The following is a 24,445-nucleotide window of genomic DNA, read 5'->3' as shown; positions in this document are numbered from 1 at the left end:
TCCTCCATACTGGATGGGCGTCCCTCGCTAGGGACGGGAGATCGAACCTTTTTCACCAGAAAAATCATCTTCTCCTTTAAATTTAGATGCACACAGGGGCGCGGCCCTGGGAGCATTTGCTCCCCTGACTCCACCCATTGACGCCACTCCCCAGTCCTCTTTTCTGCGTCAACGGGAACGGATCGTTTTCACCAGCGCTCCTGGGTTTGGCCTCTGGCCTAGTGGTTACAAGCGCTCTTCCCTGTAAAAGTCTTTTTGTCTTCTTTTTCTTGTCTTTAATCAGATAACTCTGTCCTCTGGCACCATTCTCCTCCCCGGCGCATGTCGACATCAGCCGGCTTCAGCAGGTGTCCAGCCTGTGAGGGGCTCTTTCCTACATCCTACCCACACGCCCTCTGCCTCCGCTACCTTGGCCCGACCACTGCTGGGAGGGCTGCACCACGTGCAACGCGCTCACACCACGTGCTCTGAAGAACAAACTAGCCAGGTGGACAGAGCTTTTTGGAAGGTCGCCTCCAGAGGATTTGAAGGAATTCGTCAAGCACAAGTCCAGACCCAAGCTAGGGGCACTGTTTTCATCCACACCTTGCAAAGGCGACACCTTTCCCTGGAAGCGCACGAGTGGGAGGGGCCTATCGGGTCCTAGTACCAATGCACACACTCAGGCTACTTCAGCTACCAGCCTTCAGGCCGAGGGGTCGAGAGATCCTACCGGTGACAATGCTGAGGAACTGCAAGGTTCTACTACCGGGTGTCAACCCGAGGGGTACGCCCTATTACCTGGCAGTTGTTTAAGGGGGCACCTGAACGCAGCACTACCGGTGCCACAGCCAAGGGCACTCCACCTTCCAGGCCACGCCCTGTGGTTCATGGTAGACCTCAACCTCTTCTGCCAAGAGTCCTGGAGGAGGCCGGGCCCAGCGCGGCAAGCGCGACGACACAGGCATGTGGCACGTAGCCCTACAAAATGAGCATTGGGCCAGATCAAATGGGGCTCAACGGACACCATCCCCCCCTCGGGGGCCAGGTAGGGGAACGAGTTTCCAGGTGGGACTGGTCATCTTCTGGCACGTGGCCCATTGCATATCCTTCGGTGTCGCAGGGTAGATACACCCCGCATACAGTGAGACAGAGTGTGCCCAGGTCTCAGCAACCTCCGGGCCCGCTCCCATTCCGGCGCCACCAAGTGCTCCGCCGGCCTGCGAAGACAAATTTTTTTTTGTTTTAAAGTTCCTGACACTCATGATGTCTCTGCAGATGGGCATCATCCTCAAGGATGTTATCAAGGACATGCTCCCTCTGGTGCTGCCGCTAGCACCCACTGCCATTCCACCCCTGGGTCCAGCACTTCAGGGTCCTGTGCAGCATCAGCTGCCTGCTTTGGTCCCTATGGCTCCGGCTCCCATTCCTCCATCATTCACAGCAGCTCCTCCTCCTCTGCTGCAGCAGCAATCCCCGGCGCTGGTCAGTAAGCCACAGCCTTGTGCCCAGTACTCCTGCGGCTGCACCCGACCAACAGGACACATTGGTGGACACTTACGAGGAGGAGGATCCCGACACACCCTTGTTGGCCAAGGCCTTTCATAAACGGCTTGCCGGCCTGGTGGAGTATTTGGGGCTCATTCAGCCTGAGGTTGAATAACCAGAGGTGGGAGTACTGGCAGAAGTCCTCACCCTACGCCGCACAGCTAAAACAGGGATTCCAATGCAAAAGGACGTGGTGGCGATCGCCAAAAAAGGGTGGCTCGAACCACACTCTGCACAGCCTACCAACAGGCGCCTCAATGCCAAGTTTAGGCAAATGGAGGGCGACCCACTCTTGCTGTCGGCACACCCACAGCCACACTCCTCTGTGATTGCTGCAGCGTGGCTCTATTCCAAGCCGCAGTTGTCATCGGCTATATCAGCCTCAACACTCCCGGGTAAGGAGGAAATGATCTTGGAAGCATATGGGAAGAAAATATATTCCAAGGCTGCTCTCCATATGCGCCAGTCCAGTGCGGACGCCATGCTGGCTGCTGTCGATCAAATGCTCTAGCGAGAGATTGCTGACTTCCTCCCTGAGCTTCCGATGCAGAACCAGGCGCGCTTCAAGGCCGGTCTGTCTGAGGCCAAAATAGTTGCGCAGGACATAATGGAGTCCATGGTGGCACACATTGACACTTCATGGCGTTCCGTATGTATAGCTACAGACATGATAAGGATGGCCTGGCTAGGGGCGACTCAGTTCAACCAGGATGTCTAAGAGCGTATGCTAGACATTCCTTTTGAAGGGAGTGATCTGTTCCATTCCACTACGGACGAGTAACTTGAGAAGAACAACAGTTCACAGACTGCCAAGTCCTTATCGATCCTCACCAAGTCGGCTCCCAAGGCATATACTCCTCAGCACCACGAAAAAAAAAAAGAAAAGAACCAGGTAAACATGGGGATCATGAACATAGAAGAGCTCCTTCTGGAAGTCCAAAACTCACAACGCATGGACTTAATCCAACACATTGTGACGCAGGCATTAGAGGCAAGCAGTCTGCAGCCTTCGGTAACCACAACACGCCCATTACGCAGGGCTCAGCCATTTAGAGAAAAAACACCTACAAACATGAACACATATAATTTCAATGAGGAACTAGTCAATCAGCTTAACAGCCTTGAAAAGCCCAAACACCGCCACATTGGTATTGGGTGATTTCAATCTCTGGCGAGGGAACTTAAAAGACAAGGAAGCAATAAGCCTTGAGAAGGCTCTTAACTGGTCAAGAATACAGCCCCCACCATGACTAATGGTAACCAGCTTGATTGAGTGGCCACTCATAACCTTGAAACTACAGGACAACTCCATGCATCTGGTCGGACCACTTCAGAATATCCTTCACTCTCACCCTGCGGTCACCTAAACAGAAAATCCCCAATTAGCCCAAGAAGACCTTAAACCGCAACTTTAAGAAAATCGAGAGGGTGCACCTAGATCCGCTTATTAAAGATACCCTAACAGACAGCACAGAAGAAGATACCTGCAAAGTCATCCTGGACACTTTTATGCACCACGTAAAAGAGCTAGTTCACAAGAAGGCCCCATTAACATCCAAACTCATTCGATCGAATAGCATCCAACAAAATTGGTTCAACTGTTACCTCGGGGCATTAAAGAAAGAAAAAAGAAACAGAGAAAGGAAATGGCTGAAAGAACCATCCTCCACAAACAAGGATAGCTGGAAAGAATGTGAAAAGGCCTATAGGGAAAGTATTCGTCAGTAAAAGAAAAATTTCTATAACAATCAAATGTGATCGGCCAACAATGCCACTGGCAAATTGTTTAAAATCTTGAAATCCATAGAAAAGCCTAACGCCACTATACCCTCCTTCACTCCATCTCAGGAAGATTGCAACAAAGTCCAGACTGCCTTCTCTGATAAAAATCAAAAAGGCTCGGGACCAGATATCAAGAGCTCAAAGCACCCAGCCCATTTTCGAACAACCACCCACAAGGGTCACATCCACTCCCACTGAACCCTTTAGGTTTGAAAAAACGTTGTTAGCCACCATGAAGCCCACAGCATGTGCAGAAAACATCCTACCGCCCAAAATAATACTAGAGAATGCAGACTTATTTGCACCACTACTCATGAGAATTGTCAACACATCATTTCGGGACAAGGTTGTGTCTATGAGTATAAAAACAGTCACAGTCACCCCTCTAGTAAAGAAGCCCAACCTCGATCATCGAGATCCAACCAACCTAAGACCCATCACCAATTGCAATTCTATCTTGAAGGTGCTGGACAAGGTCGCCACCACCCAATTACAAGTCTGCGTGGAGACTAACAACTTATTACACCAACAGCAGTCCGGCTTCCGTGCTGCGCACAGCACAGAAACTGCTATGTTGGACTTCCAGACACACATGCTAAATCTCATCCACAAAGGAAAGACTGGTCTACTTGTACTTCTTGACCTGAGTGCCGCTTTCAGTCTCCTCGATCATGGCTTTATCCACACTAGAAAAAGTTGCAATTTGCTCAGAGGATGCAGTAGGATGGCTCATATCCTTTCTCGCCAACAGGAAATTCAAAGTTCATTGGGGTGATAAATTCTCATACGTAATTGACATTCTTTGCGGAGTCCCACAGGGTGCCAGCATGTCACCCCTACTCTTTAACCTTTACCTAAGACTACTCTGTGAAGTCCTGGACAACATCAAGGTCTTCTTTGCCAATAATGCCGACGATACTCAGCTGGTATTGGAACTGAGTGTAAATTACTCAGAGGACAGTGACTCGGTTACATCCGTATACAACCACAAACAGTCATGGATGGACCACAACTGGCTATGCCTTAACAACAAGAAAACTGAGCTAATGATCTTTAGCTCGAACCAAGCACGAACCAAATGAACCCCTCAATACGAGTCGTTTCACATTAAGGAACTCCAATACAGGTTTTAGGAAAGGTTAAGATGCTGGGTATGATCATGGAGGCATCTATGAGTGCCGATGCTCAGGCCGCGTATGTGACTAAAAACTGCTTGTATCATCTCAGGCTATTAAGAGCGATAAAACCCTACCTTAGTGAAGAGAACTGCCCAACAATAGCCAGAGCAATTATACTATCACGGCTGGACTACGGAAATTCTCTAAGGCTTGGTGCAAATAAACAGTGCACCACAAAACTCCAGCACATACAAAATAATACCATCAGGATCATCAATCAGAAATCCAAATCTGATCACATTACTAATGCCAGGAGGGAGCTTCATTGGCTCAAAGTGGAAGACCGCGTCTTGTTCAAGGCCATGACGCTGGTCCATAAATGCCTTTATGGGAAAGCACCGGCATATCTCAAATCAAAAATGTCCAGATATGTTCCAGGCTGCTCATTAAGATCTGAACACAGATGCCATATCACAGGAGCCACTCACAGGAGAGCCAATGGAATGGGTAAGGCCTTCCCCTATATCCGCAGCTGTCAAATGGAATAGTCTGTGTTAGGCAGAATCCTGTGCAGTTCCCTTAGGGAGCACTATAGAAGATTAAGACTACAGGTATAAGCAAGAAATCCCCTTTGGTATCAGTCTGTACCACAAAGATTTAGTTGGTAGCTGTGGCTAAGCAGGCAGACTTATCTCAAGAGGGAGATGAGCAGTATTCAGGGTTTACACAATAGGACTACAGTGCTATGGCACAAGGAAACACTGACCAAAGCTTTGTATTAAAAAGAATATATATTTATTTTACACACTTCTCGTTCAACACATTAATCACAGTTAATAAAGCAAGTTAAAATCAGTCATGAAAAGTATGCACAACTCTAGTTAAATTGTAGACAAGTTTGAGCAAGACTGAAAACTGAGCAAAACGGCACAGTGAAAACCAAACACAAATGGCACTCTAGCAATTTCTCACAAGGGAGGGAAAGGACAAGTTATACAGGAATATCTTCTTGGGCACCTTAGCAACACTTCCCAATAAGTTTGTGAACACGTTTTAGGCAAGGCAGTACTTTAGCATAGAGAATACTTAAATGAAAACCGAGCAAAATGGCACTTCACAAGTTTTAAAAGTGGGAAGAAAAAAGGTGGTTATAAGAAGTAGGTGCACCAACTCAGTTCTAGTTGAGAAACAATCTAGAGAAGGTAGTTCTAACAAATTTAGCCAGAGTCAATATGCCTGTGCCCGAGTCAATGGTACAGGGCAAGGGCCCAGGAGCAAAATGTTCTTGTAGCTGCAGTCAAGTCGTTGGTTAACGATTCGAAAAGATGGGTGCAGAAGGCGAAAGACAATGTTAGACGACAGGGGCGGCCAGCCCAACAGGTAGGTAAAGGATTTAAAACACCTTTAGCGCTACCACACGAAAAGGGAGGTCTGGCGGAAGTACCTTGAAATGAAGAAGAGGCTCCTGCGTTGGCGTTTGTTCCTGGTAGTTCCTGCAGTTCGGATGATCCAGTAGAGGAAGAGGGACTCTTGTCGTGGAGGAAGGTTCGAGTGACTGCTCTACCCAGGGATGAAACCAGCCGCGGTGCTGCCCAACGAATAAAAGGTACGCGCCTTTAAGTCGCGGTCCGGTTGGATGACTGCCTGGCTATCCGGCCTCCAAGTGCTGGGCACTGGCAATTCGACCAAGGCAGATTAGCAAACTGGGAAGAAGGCTATTTCAGATGAAGATCTCCTCTTGTCGTGTGGAGAAAAGTCGTGGGTGAGACGCTCTAGCAGGGCTTCACCGGTGGTTCAGTCGTTGCAGATGTCTTTGGCTTCTCTCCTCTTCGGTTCCTCAGGTCTTGCTCTTCCAGTCCTCAGGACCCTGCTTTTATGCAAAAAGACCCCCATTCATACAGCCTAGCTGTCACTGTTAGGGAGAATTCTCTGTTTAGGCTGAATTTCCTAACCTAGTGAGTCCCCCAGCAGCTTTGCTGGATTTTTGGGGTTTATTTTTTTCTCCTGCCAAGAGTGATACTCTTTTACCCTCGCTCTTAGACATGATTTGAGTGTGTTTCTTTGAATCTAGATGTGTTTAATGGGCTATGGGGTCTTTTACTCCATAGGGCTTCATGTGTTTTTGTGATGTGTGTTACACAGCACCCTCCGTGCAGTAACACAGGGGTGTCATAGTGACCCCCCAGTATAGACTCCATTCCCTGGGACTGACTACTGTGTCCCAGGGCATGTAAAGTCACCATTGACTTTACTAGTCTTAAATTCTGAACAGAACCAGTACAAACCATCATATTGTGGACGTACTGGCTGGGGCAATTCGATTGCCCCAGGGTCTGTTAGTCTTGGGGGCACGTCTCCGTCCCCCCTGATCGAGTTTTGGCTGGTGGCAGTGGATACTACTTTTTATATTCAACCGCGAATATTTTCCTATGGGATTTCCCATTGTTCTAGGCTACTATCTTTATTTAATTATTTAAGGTAGCCTCGAACATACCGGCGGTTTATTTAATTAATATTAATTCTCCGGTTGGTACTTTTTGCCAAAACTTGATTCTAAAATGGCGTTTGTGTTCTCTTCTGTGACTCCAACCCAAGTCGAGCCCTTTGTTCCACTTTTTGGCGGGCTTCTCCACAGAAGCCCTCCAAAGTGGTGCCACTATGTCTGGGGTACTTAGGAGGGGTGGAGGGGAATTTAGGCACCCTGGACTGAGTTGCCTAGGCAACTCAAGTCGCACTCTTGTGTGATTGGCACCACTTAGCATGTTTGAGTGACAGCTAGGCTGAGTGAATGGGGGTTTGCTGCATAAAAGCAGGGCTTTGGGGACTGGAACTTCAGAAGTCGCCACAGGACCTAAGAATCCGACGAGGGAGAAGCTGAGCCGACCTGCCACGACACCACGACCGGTGAAGCCCTGCTGGACCGTCTCACCACTTTTCCCAACGACAGAGGAGATCTCCCGCCGGAGAGTCTTCTTCCTTTGACTGGTGGGGATAACCAGTTTCACCGTCTTTTCGCTTTCCCGACGTATTTCGTGGCCACCTTGCCCGTGCTAAGCACCTCGGCAACCGGGATACCACGTTTTACCACGACCGCGAGATAAAGGTACCACCTTTTACCGGAAAACTCTGCGGCTGGTTTCTGCCCTGGTAGTGCAACGACCTGCATCTTTCCTCCACGGCGAAATCCTCTCTTCCCCTGGACGATGCAGCAACTTGCAACTACTACCAGGAACAACTGCCACCGCTGGAGGATCCTTCCCACTTAAGGTACCGTGTCCCGCCTGGCTTCCCTTGCAACCGACTGAACGGGGTAGATTTAGCCCCCGGCTTTCGAACCTGGGTTAGCCTGGGACACCCTGGCTAAACTTTTCTAAGCCTCTCTAAAGGTTTTTCTAAGCCTCTCTAAAGGTTCACTGAACCCTCTGCAAGACTTTCTAAGCCTAGTGTAACTGTGTCATCTTGGGCGCATTTGTGCTCTGCTCTCTCTAAGAGTGGGCCCAGCCTTTGGACCTTGGCTCACCAGTGACTTTTTGCTCTCTGCCTTGCTAATAGTGTTCCTGAATCGTAGAGTGGTGTAATCCTGCATATTCTGTCTTTTTCCCTCCCTTTTTCACAAACTTAGTATAGTGCAATCTAGTTAAGCGCTCACCTCTGTATGAAAATAAGTGGTGTCTTACTGTGATTTTCTAATAAGGGGTGTATATATCATAATAGTAACTGTGTTTAGAAAATTTTACAATAAGAGTGCTGGAGTGTTTCAACTGTGTGTTTATAAATAAATAATTATTTCTGATGTTTGTTAATCTGCTTAGAATCACATGCTGTGCATAGGTCCGACATCCAGTGGTCACTGCGGAGTATTGCATTTTGTTTTTCGTAACCGAAAAAGGGGACGTCGACAAGGCGTGTCTGTAACACTATCCCTATAGTGACGTGCGTTGTACCCACAATCCCTCACGCGTCGAGGTCCCTCAGATTGTTTTTTTCCGCCCAGCTTCTGGTCGCCTTACGCGGAGCTCCTAGAGAGACATTGCAAATACTTACTACGGACCTCGGTCCTTAATTATACTTATTATATTGTTAAAGATCCCTCCCCTCGACGTTAGCTGTGAAGCTGTTTCTCCGCCGAGCAAGTTTTCGACGGACGGGAAGAGACGGAGGAGATCCTTCGGCGCTGCCGAACACGTGGCCTGGCCTCGCTGGCCAACATACAGTAGGGAGAGTGGGGGTTCGAACTTTTATCTTCTCTTTGAGAATGTCTTTCTTTCTCCCCTATCTTTCCCTTGGGGTTGTTATCACCAGTTATTATTGCCTCAGCTATGGAGAGGACACCTTTTAAGTTTTGCCCACGCTGTAGGGGCAAATACACTTGGAAGGACAAACACAAGCTCTGTAATCGTTGCTTGCCCCTCGATCATAAGGAGGACAGCTGCACGGCCTGTAAGCTCTTGAAACCAAGAACTCTTAAAGAACGAAAAGTTAAGAGGTGGGCGGACTACGCTATGTTGAAGTCAGTTTCCTCACCCGCCGCCGCTGTTACAGAAAGTGACGAGGAGGGTGATAACTCGACGTCCGTTACGGAAGTCATTAACCCCCAGAAGGAGCGCTTGCGCTCCTCGACGTCCGGCCCCGACGGGCTCGGCTCAGGCCCTGCTTATGGGGATGAACACCCCGGCGACAAGGACGCACATAGACCCCATAGGCCTAAGCACACAACCCACGGCTCTTCGTCGAAGACGAAGGATCCATCAGCGCCGAAGGGGACGCAGGGCACTCCGGCGTCTACCTCAGACCGTAAGGGTCTCAAGCCCCACCCGCAAATGCAGCCGCGACCAGCGATTGGGCTTTCATCAAACACGGGCGCTACCTCAAAATCATCCGACGTAACGCTCCATAGAGCGGCCGTCGAGGAACAACGCGTAACGCAGGCAACGTCGACACCAGAGCCCTCTACTGACAAACTCGTTCTCGACAGCCTGGCGAGAATTGTTTCCGAAGACAAACGTAAGCGGATGACGAAACAAACGTCGAATACCGCACAAAAAGCTATGGAAACGCCGAAAAAGCAGAAGAGTAGCCAGGAACTGCCCCCTTCATCTAAGGGCACTTCTGAACTACCGGAGGGCTTTTCAGAGGGCGACGGAAACCTTTCTTCGACGTTATGGGAGCGTTCTAAGCGTTTTGAAGGTGAAGACACTGATTTCCCCCCTCTAGACTATTCAGGGGTCCCCCATGAGACCCTTGAAAGACTCCATTCTTGGATGGAGAAAATGGAAAGGTTTTTGGGAAGCCAAAACCCACCCACACCCAAAAGACCAAGAGAATGGCCCTAGGATGACCCTAGGGTCAAGATTCCTAGGCTGTTTCCCCCTTCTACAGAGGCATATGACCTCACTGAAGAGGAGCAATACCTCCAGGAAGATGAGTGTTTGGGTGGAGAGGAAGAACATGAGGAAGAGGGGTTTGAAGAAGATCCTTACACTAGTGCAGGAGCTTTTGAAGAAGATACAGCTACCTCGCAGCCCTGGCAATCCCCATCAGTGCAGCCTTCGCAATCCCCATCAGTGCACTCAGACCCTGATGTCTTTCACCCTTCTCCCAAGGATTCACCTATTGGAAACACCTCTCCCATAGATGACCAACCTTCACTTAATGCACTATTGCGCAAGGCAGCAGCGCATTTTGAAATAGACACAGGGGAGACTCTTCCTGACATAGACTTTGTAGAGAACGTTATTAAAGAAAAAGCCCCTGTTAGTCAGTCTATTCCGCTCCTGGCTTCTATAAAGAGAAGAATAACTCCTTCCCTTTCCAATCCGGCCTTAGTGAGAGGGGTCAACCCTCGGATAGAAAAGCTCTTCAGCCCTTCGTCCTCTGACCCTTTGTACATCAGAGGACATTCTATTCCGGACTCCCTCGTAGTTACTAATACAAGAAAAAGAGCGGGGGTACCACTATCCACTAGTGAGGCACCACCTGACAAAGAGGGCAAGAAGCTCTATGCACTTGGGAAGAGAATCACGACCTCCGCCGCCTTCTCAACTAGGATTGCAAATAACAATTCCCTACTAGCTAGCTACGCAGATGCACAGTGGAGCAAGCTGCGCAGCGAAGCAGAGGACGCACCAGAACCCCTGCGTTCACGCCTGTTAGCTATAATCTCAGAGGGAACTCTTGTAAACCAGGGCATCGTAAAGAACTCCTTAGATGCCGCAGAGACGGCTGGCCGTTCCCTGGTTCAGGGAATACTTCTCAAACGCCACGTCTGGCTGCGCAATTCGGGATTTAAGCCGGAAACCCAGGCTTCCCTGATAAATAAGCCCATAGAACAAACACATCTGTTTGGGAAAGCAGTTGATGAGGCCCTAGAACATGCGAAGAAAGAGTTTGATACCATCAAGACTCTTGACCAAATTTCTAGGCCCCCTAACAGACGCAGCTATGGCAATAGACGCTCCTTTCGTGGCCAACGCCAGCAGCAAAACCAACAGCAATTTTACTCTGCTACCAACTGGCCCTCTAACCAGGGTAACAACACCCAGTTCAGTCAAAGAGGCCAACGCCGTGGCAAAGGAAGAGGTCGCGGCTCCAGCCCCAAAGGTTCCACGCCCAATACCAACAAATGACCCGAAGATTCGGGTCCCCTCCCATGCATCACCGGTCGGGGGCCGGCTAACATCGTTCCTTTCAGCATGGGAGGGAATATCGTCAGACCGCTGGGTATTATCCACCATAGCCCACGGATACTGCATCGAATTCAACGGTTCCCCGAAGTACAGACCCCCACGGAACCGACGCATGACACCGGAACACCTCACTATTCTTCAAGAAGTAGAAGAGCTACTGAAAAAAGAAGCTATAGAGGCTGTCCCCCTATCTCAGGTAACAGAAGGTATTTATTCAGTGTACTTCCTTGTACCCAAAAAGGACTTAACCATGCGCCCTGTATTAGATCTGCGCCCAGCGAACAAGTTTGTCAAACCCCAAAAGTTTCGTATGGTGACCTTGCAGGAAGTAATCCCACTGTTATCACAGGGGGATTACATGACAACACTAGACATGAAAGATGCATACTTTCATATTTTAATGTTGCCAGCGCACAGAAAATACCTCAGGTTCAAGATAGAGAACAAACACTACCAGTTCAGAGTACTACCCTTCGGGATAGCATCTGCACCAAGGGTATTCACGAAAGTACTGGCAGTGGCAGCGGCCCACCTGCGCAGGTTATCCATCCCGGTATACCCTTACCTCAACGATTGGCTCATAACAGGGGATTCTTACGAAACATGCTTCTCCAATACCCAAAAGACCGTAGACCTTTTGTCCCAACTGGGCTTCTCCATCAACGAAAAGAAGTCCAGCTTAGACCCCAGCCAAATCAAACAATTCCTAGGGGCTCTAATTCGAACAAAGGACGGCCTTGTCTTCCCCTCCAACGAGAGGGTCCAAAACATGCTGTTTCAGATCCCCCATTATGTGGCAGGTCGAGAGGTGACGGTACGCAAAGCAATGCGCTTGCTAGGGATGATGGCGTCATGTATTTATTTGGTACCTCACGCGCGCCTGCGCATGCGCCCAATGCAAGAGTGGCTCTACAGCCAGTGGTGTCAGGCCAGCGGACAATGGGACGATCTAGTGGTGGTCTCGCAGACCTTGGTTCTCTCGCTACGGTGGTGGACAAAAGAAAACCTGTTATTAGGGAAAACTTTTGCCACACCCGCAGTGGAAGCCACTCTAACCACAGACGCATCCCTTACAGGATGGGGGGCTCACCTATCCCATCAGACTGCTCACGGAGTGTGGACTCCGAGCTTAGCATCCAAGCATATAAACCTGCTGGAACTACTAGCGGTGTTCAAAGCACTGAAAGCCTTTCAGGAACACTTACAAGGAAAGACAGTGATGGTCCTCACAGACAGCACCACAGCCATGTACTACCTCAACAAGGAAGGGGGCACTCACTCTCCAGGACTGTTCAAGCTGTCCCAGAATATATGGAAGTGGGCTCTCAAACACAACATGTTCCTACTATCACAACATGTACCAGGGGAACTCAATCTGCTAGCAGACAAACTCAGCAGAGACTTCCCCCTGCCCGAAGAGTACGAATGGCAATTGCACGAAGACATCGTCTTAGACGTCTTCACGCAATGGGGATTCTTGGAAATAGACCTGTTCGCAACTCTGGAGAACTCACAATGCCAAAGTTACGCCTCCAGGTACCCCCAGAACCAGTCCAAGGGGAACGGTCTGTCGATTCAATGGTCAGGGAAATTTGTTTACGCCTTTCCCCCGACTCCCCTTCTCAACAAAGTGGTGCACAAGATGCACCAGGAGCAGGTTACCATGATACTAGTGGCCCCAATGTGGGCCCGGCAGCCATGGTTCGCTCACTTGATGGAGATGTCCCTATCTCCTCCAGTGAAACGTCCCTGCCCGTACAACATGCTGTCACAGGATAAGGGCAGGACACTGCATCCATCCCCTCAGACCATGAACTTAGCAGCCTGGCTCCTGAGATCATAGAATGTGGACATTTACAACTCCCGCAGAGATGTATGGACATCCTCAGGGAAGCCAGAAAACCTAATACTCGCCACTGCTATTCTAGCAAGTGGAAAAGATTTGTCATCTGGTGTAGAGGTAAGAGCATCAACCCGGTTGACTGCTCTCCCACTAACACTGTTCTGTACTTGACCCATTTACTGGATTCAGGTCTAGTGTTCAATTCCATTAAAGTCCACCTAGCGGCACTTTCTGCATACACCACTTCCCAACTTAAAGTGTTGTGGTGGAAGATACCAGTTATCAAGGCCTTCATGGAGGGGGTAAAGAGAATACACCCTCCGATAGCTAACCCAGCTCCCGGATGGGACTTAAATGTGGTACTTTCTAGACTCATGGGCCCTCCTTTCGAACCCATGCACAAGGCAACTCTTAAAGACCTCACTCTTAAGACTGCTTTCCTAATAGCTATCACCTCCATTAGGAGAGTAAGTGAACTACAGGCTCTTTCTGTACTAGACTCCTTCGTAACAGTTCACAAGGATAAGGTGGTTCTACGCACACACCCAAGGTTTGCACCAAAATTCATCTCGAAATTTCATGTAAACCAGTCAATAGAACTACCAACGTTCTTTCAAAACCCTTCCAGCTTGGGAGAAAAAAGTCTGCATACACTAGATGTACGCAGAGCTGTCATGTTCTACATGGAAAGAACCAGACCACTGAGAAAGACTAATCAGTTCTTTGTCTCTGTGGCAGCAGGAAGAGAAGGAGATGCAGTTTCAAAGTCCACTATATCTAGATGGATTGTTCAATGCATCACTCTCTGTTACACTCTTGCTAAGAGAGAACTACCCTTCAAGCCAAGAGCACATTCCACTCGAGGCACTGGGGCTTCCATAGCGTTCATTGCAAATGTTCCCCTTGAGTCCATCTGCAAAGCGGCTACCTGGAGTTCTGTGCACACCTTTACAAAACACTACTGTCTAGATGCACACTCTAGATCTGACTCCCAGGTGGGACCGGCAGTATTAAGACATCTTTTCTCTACTGTTCCTTCTCATAACCCACCGCCAACTCCGGGTACTGCTCGCTAGTTTATGCACAGCATGTGATTCTAAGCAGATTAACAAACATCAGAAGACAATGCATTACTTACCGTAAAAGCATTTCTGATGGTTGTATCTGCTTAGATTCACATGCGCCCACCCTTCCTCCCCGCTCGGATGGAAGGAACATAGACATCCTTTTCTATATTTCTCTCTTTTCTGTACTCACTCACGTCTAGAAGGCTCCCTCAGGCAGAAAAATACAAACAGAGGGACCTTGACGCGTGAGGGATAGTGTTACAGACACGCCTTGTCGACGTCCCCTTTTTCGACTACGAAAAACAAAATGCAATACTCCGCAGTGACCACTGGATGTCGGACCTATACACAGCATGTGAATCTAAGCAGATACAACCATCAGAAATGCTTTTACGGTAAGTAATGCATTGTCATACTTTGATACCAAAGCTCTGGTCAGTGTTTGCTTGTATTATTGTATCTGAGTGCCTATTGAGTATACTTTGCATACTGCCTAACTCTTCTTGAGGGAAGTCTGACTGCTCAGCCACAGCTACCAGGTAAATCTGGGTGGTACAGACTGCTACCAAGTGGGTTTACTGCTAACACCTGTAGTTTTAAATCTTTTGCAGTGGTCCCTAAGGGAACTGCACAGGTTTCTGCCTAACAGTCCCTCACACAGTGGAGTGGTCATCTTGGCGGGAGAACCTCCAGCCTATCAGGTTAGAGTGCGACATGAGTTGCTGCGGCAACCCTGTCCAGGGGTCCTACTCCCCCTCCCACACAATGGACCTACCCCAGACTCAGTGGCGCTGAAAGGAGGGCTTCTTGGCAGAAGCCCGCCAAAAGGATGAACAAAGGATCCCCGACCTGGGTTAGGAGTTTAATATAAATTCTTTCTCGTGTCTTTCTCTAAAGTTCTGGCAAATAAAACCTACCGGAGTAAAGTTAATAATAAAATAAACCGGCGGTATGTTAGAGGCCGTCAGAAAAAGTGGTAGCCTCGAACAATGGGAAAATACCATAGGGAAATATTTGCGGTTGAATATTTTTGGTAGTAACCACTGCCACCAGCTACAAACTTTTGAGAGAGGGACTGTACAGTACCCTCTCGAAAATGAACACCAGGGAAAAACTATTAACCCTTCCCAGTACCTCCATAGTAAGATGGGTTGTACTGGTTTAGTCCATAAAAATTGACTAGTAAAGTCAATTGGGACTTTACATGCCCTGGGAGACAGTATTCAGTCCCAGGGTATGGAGTCTATGTTTGGGGGTCACTACGACACCCCTGTGTTACTGCACTGAGGGTGCTGTGTAACACAGGTGTAAAAAGATGGTTCCTATGAGGGTGAGATAAACCCCATAGAGATTAAACACAAAAATAGCCTAGGACACACATAGCAAATCTGCCTAAGAGTGAGAAAAAGAGTCGCACTCTTAGCAGGAGAAAAAAAAACAACCTTCAAATCCAGCAAAGCTGCTGGGTGACTCTATAGGTAAGGGAAATTAGCCATAGAATGAAAATTCTCCCTAACAGTCTGCCTGTAGATCTAAGACTAGAAACCAACCATCTGAGCTTCGGGAAAAAGCTGAAAACCTTCCTCTTCAAATAACTCCCAGAAACAACTTCATTCATAGTTCTCAGCCATTTTGTTCCTTTCTATACTGTCCCGTCTCCACGTTACTCTCTTTGTCTGTTGAGTCTTCATGTAGCGCCCTGATGCCTGCGGGCGACCAGCGCAATATAAATAAATAAAGTATAGCCAGGCGCACCAGTGCACAGACCAGGTTCGGTCATTTGGCGGGTTCAGAGGCTTCCAGGAAAGGCGGTCCAGGCAACCGGACAGGTCACCGAGCCAACACAGGCGCAATCAGCCCAAGGCGGCTCACAAGGGCTTTTTCCAGTCCCCCTCCTCAGCCCCAGCATCAGAGGAAAGAAGGCATGACATGAAGGCCCGGATCCATGAGTTTCCGGTGGGGGTCAGGCTTGCCCTTCACGCACAACGCTGGCGTGCAAGGTTTGCATACCCCTGGATCCTCTCTGTAGTATCCACAGGCTTGCGTCTACCTATCCCTCCCTCTCCTCTCTATCCTCCCCTGCGCTCCCACAGATTGGGACAAAAACTCTGTTGGCGGAAATTTGCTCGCTCGTAGAGAGTCAGGGAGTGGAGGAAATCCCAGCCTCCCAGCAGGGTCTGGGCTCCTATTCACACATTTTCGCCATACACAAGAAGAACCAGGCTGGCCTGAGTGTTGTGTTGGACCTTTCCACCTTGAACCTTTCCCTTCCTCTTCAAAAGTTCAAGATGGTTACCCCAGTACTTAGTGCGGAGACAATGTGTGCGGGAGACTGCATGTGCTCCTTGGATCTGAAGGATGCCTACCTACACGCCCTGATTTGGCAGCCTCATCGGTCCTTCCTGAGGTTCACGATCATGGGTTTCCATTTGCAATGCAAGGTGATACCCTTTGGCCTCCATTCAGCTCCCAGGGTCTTTACAAGACTTATGAACGTGGTGGCAGCCCTGCTCCGGGCTCAAGGTCACCACGTCTATCCATACCTAGACGACTGGCTCGTCAGGGCGAGTTCACCGGATGCAGTCCTACACACCTCCTCCACCCTCACGAATGCACTACACAAGCTCACGAAATCAGTTAGAGCCCACGCAGAGTCTAACCTTCCTGGGCCTTATCTGGAATGCGGCCTCTGAGAGGATCTTCCTCTCACCGGACAAGATCTCAGCCATCAAGAGGGCCATGGGGCATTTTCTCAGCAAAACAGTGACCTCGGTGTGGTGGTACCTCCAGGGCATCATGGCGGCATTTCTCCTCGCTGTACCGCATACAAGGCTCAAGATGAGGCACGTGCAGTTGCACTTTACAGCTTCCTGGAGCCAGGAGAAGCGTTCCCAGGCAGAACTGGTCAACATCCACAGCACCTAGTCTGGTGTAGCACGGACAACAACCTTCGGATAGGCAGGCCCTTACGTCAACCATCACCACGGACTACTCCGTAGAGGGCTAAGGAGCTACCTTGGGCAGCCACATCGTCCATGGGGTATGGTTCCGTCGGGAGCAGGCGGCTCACATCAACTAGCTCGAGTTGAAGGCCATTTGCTCTCACTCAAAGCCTTCCTCCCGATGATCAGCGGCAGGGCGATCCTCATTCAGACGGACATCTCCACCAGCATGTGTTACATCAACAAGCAGGGTGGCACTAGGTCTCCTCTCCTCTGCACTCTGGCAGTCAACATTTTGGAGTGGGTTCTGGTGAACGGTATGCACCTGACAACAGTGCACCTCACGGGGGAATCCAACCTGGAGGTGGACGGGCTCAGCAGGCTGAAGGCGGACTACTACGAGTGGCAGTTGAACGATCAGATCCTCCAGGGGATCTTTGACAGGTGGGGTCATCTGCAGGTGAACCTCTTCACCACCTGGTACAACACGAGGTGCCCGCAGTTCGCGTTCTGGCAGGGGCTGTGCAGGGATTTTTTTGGGCGACACAATGCATATGGAGTGGAACAATATGAACGCGTATGCCTTCCCTCCCACTCCCCTGGTCCACAGGGCAATTTGCATCATCAGGCAGACCCTCGCCTCTGTATCATCCTGGAAGCTCTGTGGTGGCCAGCAAGGCCATGGTTCTCGGAACTACTGAACTTGTCGGATCATTCCATGATCTACCTTCCGCTGGGCTCAGCTCACCTACGCTATCAGCAGGTAGGCACGGTCATCCACCCCGCCCCCAGAAGTTAGCCCTTGCAGTATGGTTCCTGAACAAGTCACACTGAGGCATCTGTGTCTGTCACAGGCCAACCTAGACATTATACAGGGGGCTAGAAGCGATGCTACCAGGAGCCAGTACAAAAGCAAGTGGACAAGGTTTTGTCACTGGCGAAATCAAAGGAGGTTCATCCATTGACCTGCACCTTGGACGACGTGCTATAATGCTCAGCTTACCATGCACACTCCGGGGGGCAGGTAGACACATGGTGCACCTATCTGGCGGCCATCGGAGCCTACAGGAACTCGGAGGAGGAGGTGTTTTCATCCTCCAACCCAGTTGTTAAGACACTTCCCGGGCTTTATTAGGCTTTACCCACCTATCAAGAAGCCACACCCAGTGTGATACCTCAATGTGGTCTTTGGCACCCTGGCGCATACACCATTTGAACCTATGGCGTCCGTGCAAATCAGGCTAGTCACCATTAAGACAGCTCTTCTAGTGGGCCTTTCCTTGGCATTCAGCATCAGCGAAATCCAGCCTCTGGTGGCTTCAGAGCCTTATGCTACATTTCATAAGGACATGGTGGTGCTTAGAACTCACCCTGCATTCTTACCAAAGGTTGTCTCTGACTTTCACCTAAATGAGGAGATATTGTTACCGACTTACTTCGCTGACCCTAAGGATGACGCTCAGAGGGTGTTGCACTGTCACTTGTCAGCTTCGGGCCTGGGGGGTCAAAACCTGGCTGGATGGTTACGGCCATCAAGGAGGCCTATGAGGGGCAGCACAAGCCTCTCCCGGCAAATATGCATGCCCACGCCATCAGAGCTAAGGCCACGGCTGTTGCTTTCCAAAGGCACGTTACGTGGCAGGTTATCAGCAAGGCGGCTACATGAGCCAACCCCCCAGCTTTTTGCAAGCATTAGTGCTTTTATGCCGGCTCCAAGTCAGACGTGGCATTTGGTAAGGAACTTGTTTTCCTAAGGAGGAACACCTCTCCAAGCTGGGGCTACATTCAGTTGTAATTGCCCATACAGTGTGGAGGACGGGACGTAGGAGCAATTATAAGTTACTGACTGTAGTGACTAACGTACTCCTAGTCCATAGTCCCCTTTCCTCCATACGTCCCACCAGCCCCCCCACCCCCTCAATAAAACTGGTGTCATTATGCAATGTTAATATTGTCAACGCGTCAAAGGGGACTGAGGAGTGGCGCCGGTGAGCGGTGTCAGGGAGTGCATGCTCCCAGGGCTACACCCCTGCGCGCTTCTAAATTTAAAGGGGACGCCCATGCAGTATGGAGGAAAGGGGACGGTGACTAACTTATAATTTTTATCAATCACTACCTTCCAGAGGAGCGAGTTTGGAAGAGAACCCCAACAATCTATTCCATTTCTGAGCTCCTCCATATGCATGCTATAGTTATTCTGAAAGAGGTGCGTTCTAGATCTACCTACGCGTACTCCCAGATATTTTACCGATTCCTGCTCCCATCTAAACCCCTCCTTCCAACTGGTCTTCGTGAGCTCTCATTTAGTGAGAACAGAATTGATTTAGACCAATTTACGTTCAGCCCTGATATATTCCCAAACGCTTCGACTTCTTGGGTAAGGGAGGTTTAGTTGCTATCTGGGTTTTTAATATACAAAATGATGATGTCCGCATGTAGCAAAACTAGTTCACGTGTACCTCCAAACACCAGCCCCCGTTGCTCATGAAGTTGTCTGTCTCACAGCTAGGGTGCTCCATTTTTATAGCAAATACAAGTGGGGCTAGTATGCACCCCTGTCTTGTTCCCCTCCCCAGCCCGAATGCCTCGCAGAATCTTCAAAATGATCAAATTCTGGCCATCCCATCGGAATACAACATTTTAACACCAGAGAGAAAATAAGAGGGGGGGGCTAATTTTACTAAGTATTGCAAACAGATACTCCCATGTCACAGAATTGAAGGCTTTTTCCATGTCTAGCTGCATGGCTATTGCCTGGACTGTTGGATCTACCTGGGACAGCACTCCAAAAAGCCTCCACAAATTAAGGGCGGTACTCTCTCCGGGATGAATTCTGACTGATCTACGTGTATTTTGTCTGGGAAGAACAGCAGTAATTTATCTGCCAGAATTTTGGGAAAGATTCTTTTTTCAACATTGATGAGAGATTGGTGTGTACGATGCACAGTCCAGTGGGTCCTTCTCTGGTTTTAACAGGAGCGTGATTATACCCTCCCGCATAGTGGGGGGGTGGAAGGGGGTGGCAGATGACCTACCTCAAGCCCTTCATTCCACACTTCTAGTAGATATGGTGCAAACCCTGGGGCGAACTCCTTAAAAAACTCTATTGTGATCCCATCTGAACCCGGGCTTTACTTGACGGGAGGTCTCTGATCGCTTTAATATCCTCCACAGTAATTGCGGTACTCAATGCCTCTTTTGCCTGCTCACCCAGTTGGGTTAGGGAAGCTTCATATACAAAGCTATTTAGATTTTCTGGATGGCCCTTCGCCCCCTTCCTGCATACAGGTTCTTATAGAATCCCCTAAATTCTGCCAGGATATCGCACATGTCTGTCACCATCGCCCCATCTGAACAGCATATCGCCGGTATATCCGTCTGGCCTGTTGCATTACTCAGCATTCCCGCCAAAAATCTGGCTGGCCTGCCTTCCTCCCCATATCTACGGGCTAATTGCGGTGTGGCTATATTAGCTATAATTATATGCAATACCCTTTGGGAACACCACACACAATTAAGACTACAAGTAACAGTACGAATTCACCTTTGGTACAAGCCTGTACTAGACAGTTAAAGTGGTAGCGATGGCTGAGCAGCCAGACTTAGCTCAAGAGTAAGTGAGCAGTATCAAATAGTTACACAAAGGACAGCAATTACTATGATTCAAACGAACACTGACTCAAGGTTTCCAAGTAAAAGAATATACATTTATTTGCTTTTTAGTTATATAACATTTTACTAAAGTAAAGCAGTTTAAAAATCAGACTCTTAATACACGACACCACTCCCAATAAGTTCTAGACAAGTTAAGCTCACAGTTTGCGGTAAAGTTCGTGCTCCGAGTTCCGGACGAAATTGGTTGGCAGAAAAGTTAGTTCAAAGAGAAGGACAAGCCCTCGGATTGAAGAAAGATTTCACACACTTTCACCGCGGTTGAACGAGAAGAACAACGGGATTTGCACAGTACCTTTGAAACGGAGAGGGAGCTGTAGCTGAGGCGAACGTTGCTGGTAGTTCCTGCAGGCTCACGTTTCCTGAAGCGACTGTCGGACTGACAAGAAGTAGGGAGACTGGAGGGTCCTGCACTACCCAGGGAAGAAACCAGCAGCAGAGCAAAGCAACGGATAAAAGGTGCGCTCCTTAAAACCCAAGCAGGGTCCGATCTTCCTGGCTATCCGACCCACTGTAGCTCTGTACAGTGAATTCGACCAGAGGAGGGGTCCTGGCTTTAAGTTTGGCGAACTGGTTGGTCCCACCAGCTCAAGGGAAGAAGATTCCTGAAGGATCCTCTCTGTCGTCGGATTTTGAAGATTCTGACCTGCAGCAGGGCTTCACCGGGCGGTTCAGTCATTGCCGGGGTCCTCTTCTGTCAGCTCCTCACCGGTGCTTTCGTTCCAGTGGCGACTCTGCCTTTCCAGTCCCAGAGACCTGCTTTTTATGCAGTTTTCCCCCATTCACACAGCCTGGCTGTCAGTCACACAGCAGGGTGGCTGTCCTGGCAAGGACAGTCACCCAGCCAGTCAAACAGGAGTGCGACTTGGGTTACCAAGGGAACCCATGGCAGGGGTCCTAAGACCCCTCCCTCATATCCTGCCTATCCAGATTTCAGGTGCCTTAAGGAGGGCTTCTGTGCAGAAGCCCGTGAAAAGACGGCAAACAAAGGAACCGAACCTGGTTTGGCACGCAGAGTATAACGCGAGAAAGACTTTCACAAAAAGAAATGGCGAATAAACCCAGCCGGAGCCGAAATAAAATATATCTGGTGAAGTGGGTTTAAGTTTGAGGCTAATAAAATAGCCTAAAACAATACCATGGTTATTTAAGATAACCGCGGTATGAAAAATAGGGTATTTACCACTGCCACCAGCCAAGTCTTAATGAAAATTGAGCGAAACAGTGCTCCAAGAGAAACAGACAAAAAGGGATAAGAATGAACCCTTTCCAATACTCCATGTAAGATGGGGTGTACTGGGTGTGTGATTTAAAGAGACTACATAAAGTTGATGGCAAATTTTCATGTTTCTGGGAGACAGTAGTCAGTCCCAGAAAAATTGAGTCAGTGGGAAGTCTAAAATATAACCCTGTGTCACTGCACTGAAAGTGCTGTGTAACACACAAAAAGATGATGCTCATGGAGTAGGTGAGGCTCCAGAGCCCAAGATCACACAATTGGTAAAACCACACACAGCAAAATACATGTAAGAGTGGGGAAAAAGGCTCACACTCTTACCAGGTGAAAAAAATCAACCCTGGAAATCCAGCAAAGCTGCTGAGGGACTCAGTAGATGAGGGAAATTAGCCATTTATGAGAATTCTCCCCAACAGGCTAAAAACCGTACTCCCCTATCCGCTTCTATATTTAATTCACTCAACCTCCCAAACATTTGCTAGGGATTCAGCACCCCCAGGCTCCACTTTGTTAGGGAGAATTCTCTGTAAAGGCTAATTTCCCAAACCTAGTGAGTCCCCCCAGCAGCTCTGCTGGATTTTTGGGGTTTATTTTGTTCTCCTGCTAAGAGTGAGATTCTTTTTCTCCCACTCTTAGACATGATTTGAGGTGTTCCTTTGACTTTATATGTGTTCTATGGGGTCCTTTTCCCCATAGGGTTTCATGTGTTTTTGATATGTGGGTTACACAGCACCCGCCGTGCAGTAACCCAGGGGTGTCGTAGCGACCCCCAAACATAGACTCCATACCCTGGGACTGACTACTGTCTCCCAGGGCATGTAAAGTCACCATTGGCTTTACTAGTCTTAAATTGTGAACAGAACCAGTACAAACCATCATATTGTGGACGTACTGGTCGGGGCAATTCGATTGTCCCGGGGTCTGTTGTTCGAGGGGGCACTGTCCAGTTCCCCCCGACCGAGTTTTGGCTGGTGGCAGTGGATACTACTTTTTATATTCGACCACAAATATATTCCTATGGGATTTTCCCATTGTTCGAGGCTACCACTTTTTAAAATAGCCTCGAACATACCGCTGGTTTATTAAATTAATATAAATTCACCGGTTGGTATTTTTTGCCGAAACTTGGTTCCAAAATGGCGTTTGTGTTCTGTTCTGTGACTCCAACCCAAATCAAGCCCTTTGTTCCACTTTTTGGCGGGCTTCTCCACAGAAGCCTCCAAAAGTGGTGCCACTGTGTCTGGGTACCACAGGGGGTGTGGGAGGGGGTTTAGGCACCCTGGACTGAGTTGCCTCGGCAACTCAAGTCGCACTCTTGTGTGATTGGCACCACTTAGCATGTTTGAGTGACAGCTAGGCTGAATGAATGGGGGTTTTCTGCATAAAAGCAGGGCTTTGGGGACTGGAACTTCAGAAGTCGCCACAGGACCTAATGAATCTGAAGAGAGAGAAGCCGAGCCGACCTGCAACGACGACACCACCGGTGGAGCCCTGCTGAACTGTCTCGCCACTTTTCCCGACGACAGAGGAGATCTCCAGTCCGGAGAGTCTTCTTCCTTTGACTGGTGGGGATAACCAGTTTGCCCATCTTTTTGCCTTCCTGGACCATCTCGTGGCCACCTTGCTTGTACCAAGCACCCCGGCAACCGGAATACTACGGTTTACCACTACCGCGAAGAAAAGGGTAGTACCTTGTAACCGGGAAACTGCGCGGCTGGTTTCTTCCCTGGCAGTGCAACAACAGTCATCTTTCCTCCACGTCGAGACCTCCTCTTCCTCTGGACGAAACACTGACTTGCACCCGCTGCCAGGAACAACTGCCCCCGCTGGAGCGTTCTTCCCATTTCAGGTACTGTGTCCCGCCTGGCTTCCCTTGCAACAGATCGTTCGGGGTGACAGTAAATCCTCGACTTTCTAACCTGGGTTAGCATGGGGCCTGTTAACTAACTTTTCCTGACTTGATCTCAATCTTTTGTGAACTATTTACAGAGACTCTTTGGGCATAACCCCACTGTGTGATCCTGGACACATTTCGCTTGCTCTCTCTGGGAGTGGGCCTGGCATTTGAACTTCCTTGCTCTCCAGTAGACTTTGCCTAACCTGCCTCACTGTGGTTCTTTGAAAAGTATTGAGATTTGTGTGCTTTCATAACTCTGCCTTTTTCCCCTCCCTAGTGCCATTTTATGTTAAGCGCTCACTTCTGTCTGAAAATAAGTGGTGTTTCTCACTAAGACTTGTCTAATAAGTAATTAGGGTTGTATATATATAATAGTGACTGTGTGTTGAATTTACTTACCTCTTTTTGTGCTAGTGTCATTTACAAGTGTGTCTTTAAATAAGTAATTATATACTTTTTACACCAAAGCTCTGGTCAGTGTTTGCTTGTGCAACTGTATCTCTGTACCTATTGTGTATACTCTATATACTGCCTAACTCATCTTGAGAGAAGTCTGACTGCTCAGCCACAGCTACCAGGTAAATCTGGGTGGTACAGACTGCTACCATTTGGGTTTACTGCCAACCAGCTGTAGTCCTAAATCTTTTGCAGTGGTCCCTAAGGGAACTGCACAG

The 24,445-nt window shown here is 48.9% G+C and overlaps 1 protein-coding gene across 2 annotated transcripts in view; it reads left to right on the top strand.

The window, feature by feature from the left end:
* Positions 1-24,445, top strand: part of SMCHD1 (structural maintenance of chromosomes flexible hinge domain containing 1) — a 3,133,956-nt gene that overhangs the window by 2,065,282 nt on the left and 1,044,229 nt on the right. The gene's annotated exons all lie outside the window — the stretch shown is intronic.

This window comes from Ambystoma mexicanum, chromosome 5q, assembly GCF_040938575.1.
Source record: "Ambystoma mexicanum isolate Mex_15411 chromosome 5q, UKY_AmexF1_1, whole genome shotgun sequence".
Lineage (NCBI taxonomy): Eukaryota > Metazoa > Chordata > Amphibia > Caudata > Ambystomatidae > Ambystoma > Ambystoma mexicanum.
This window is presented reverse-complemented; position numbering and strand designations above follow the sequence as displayed.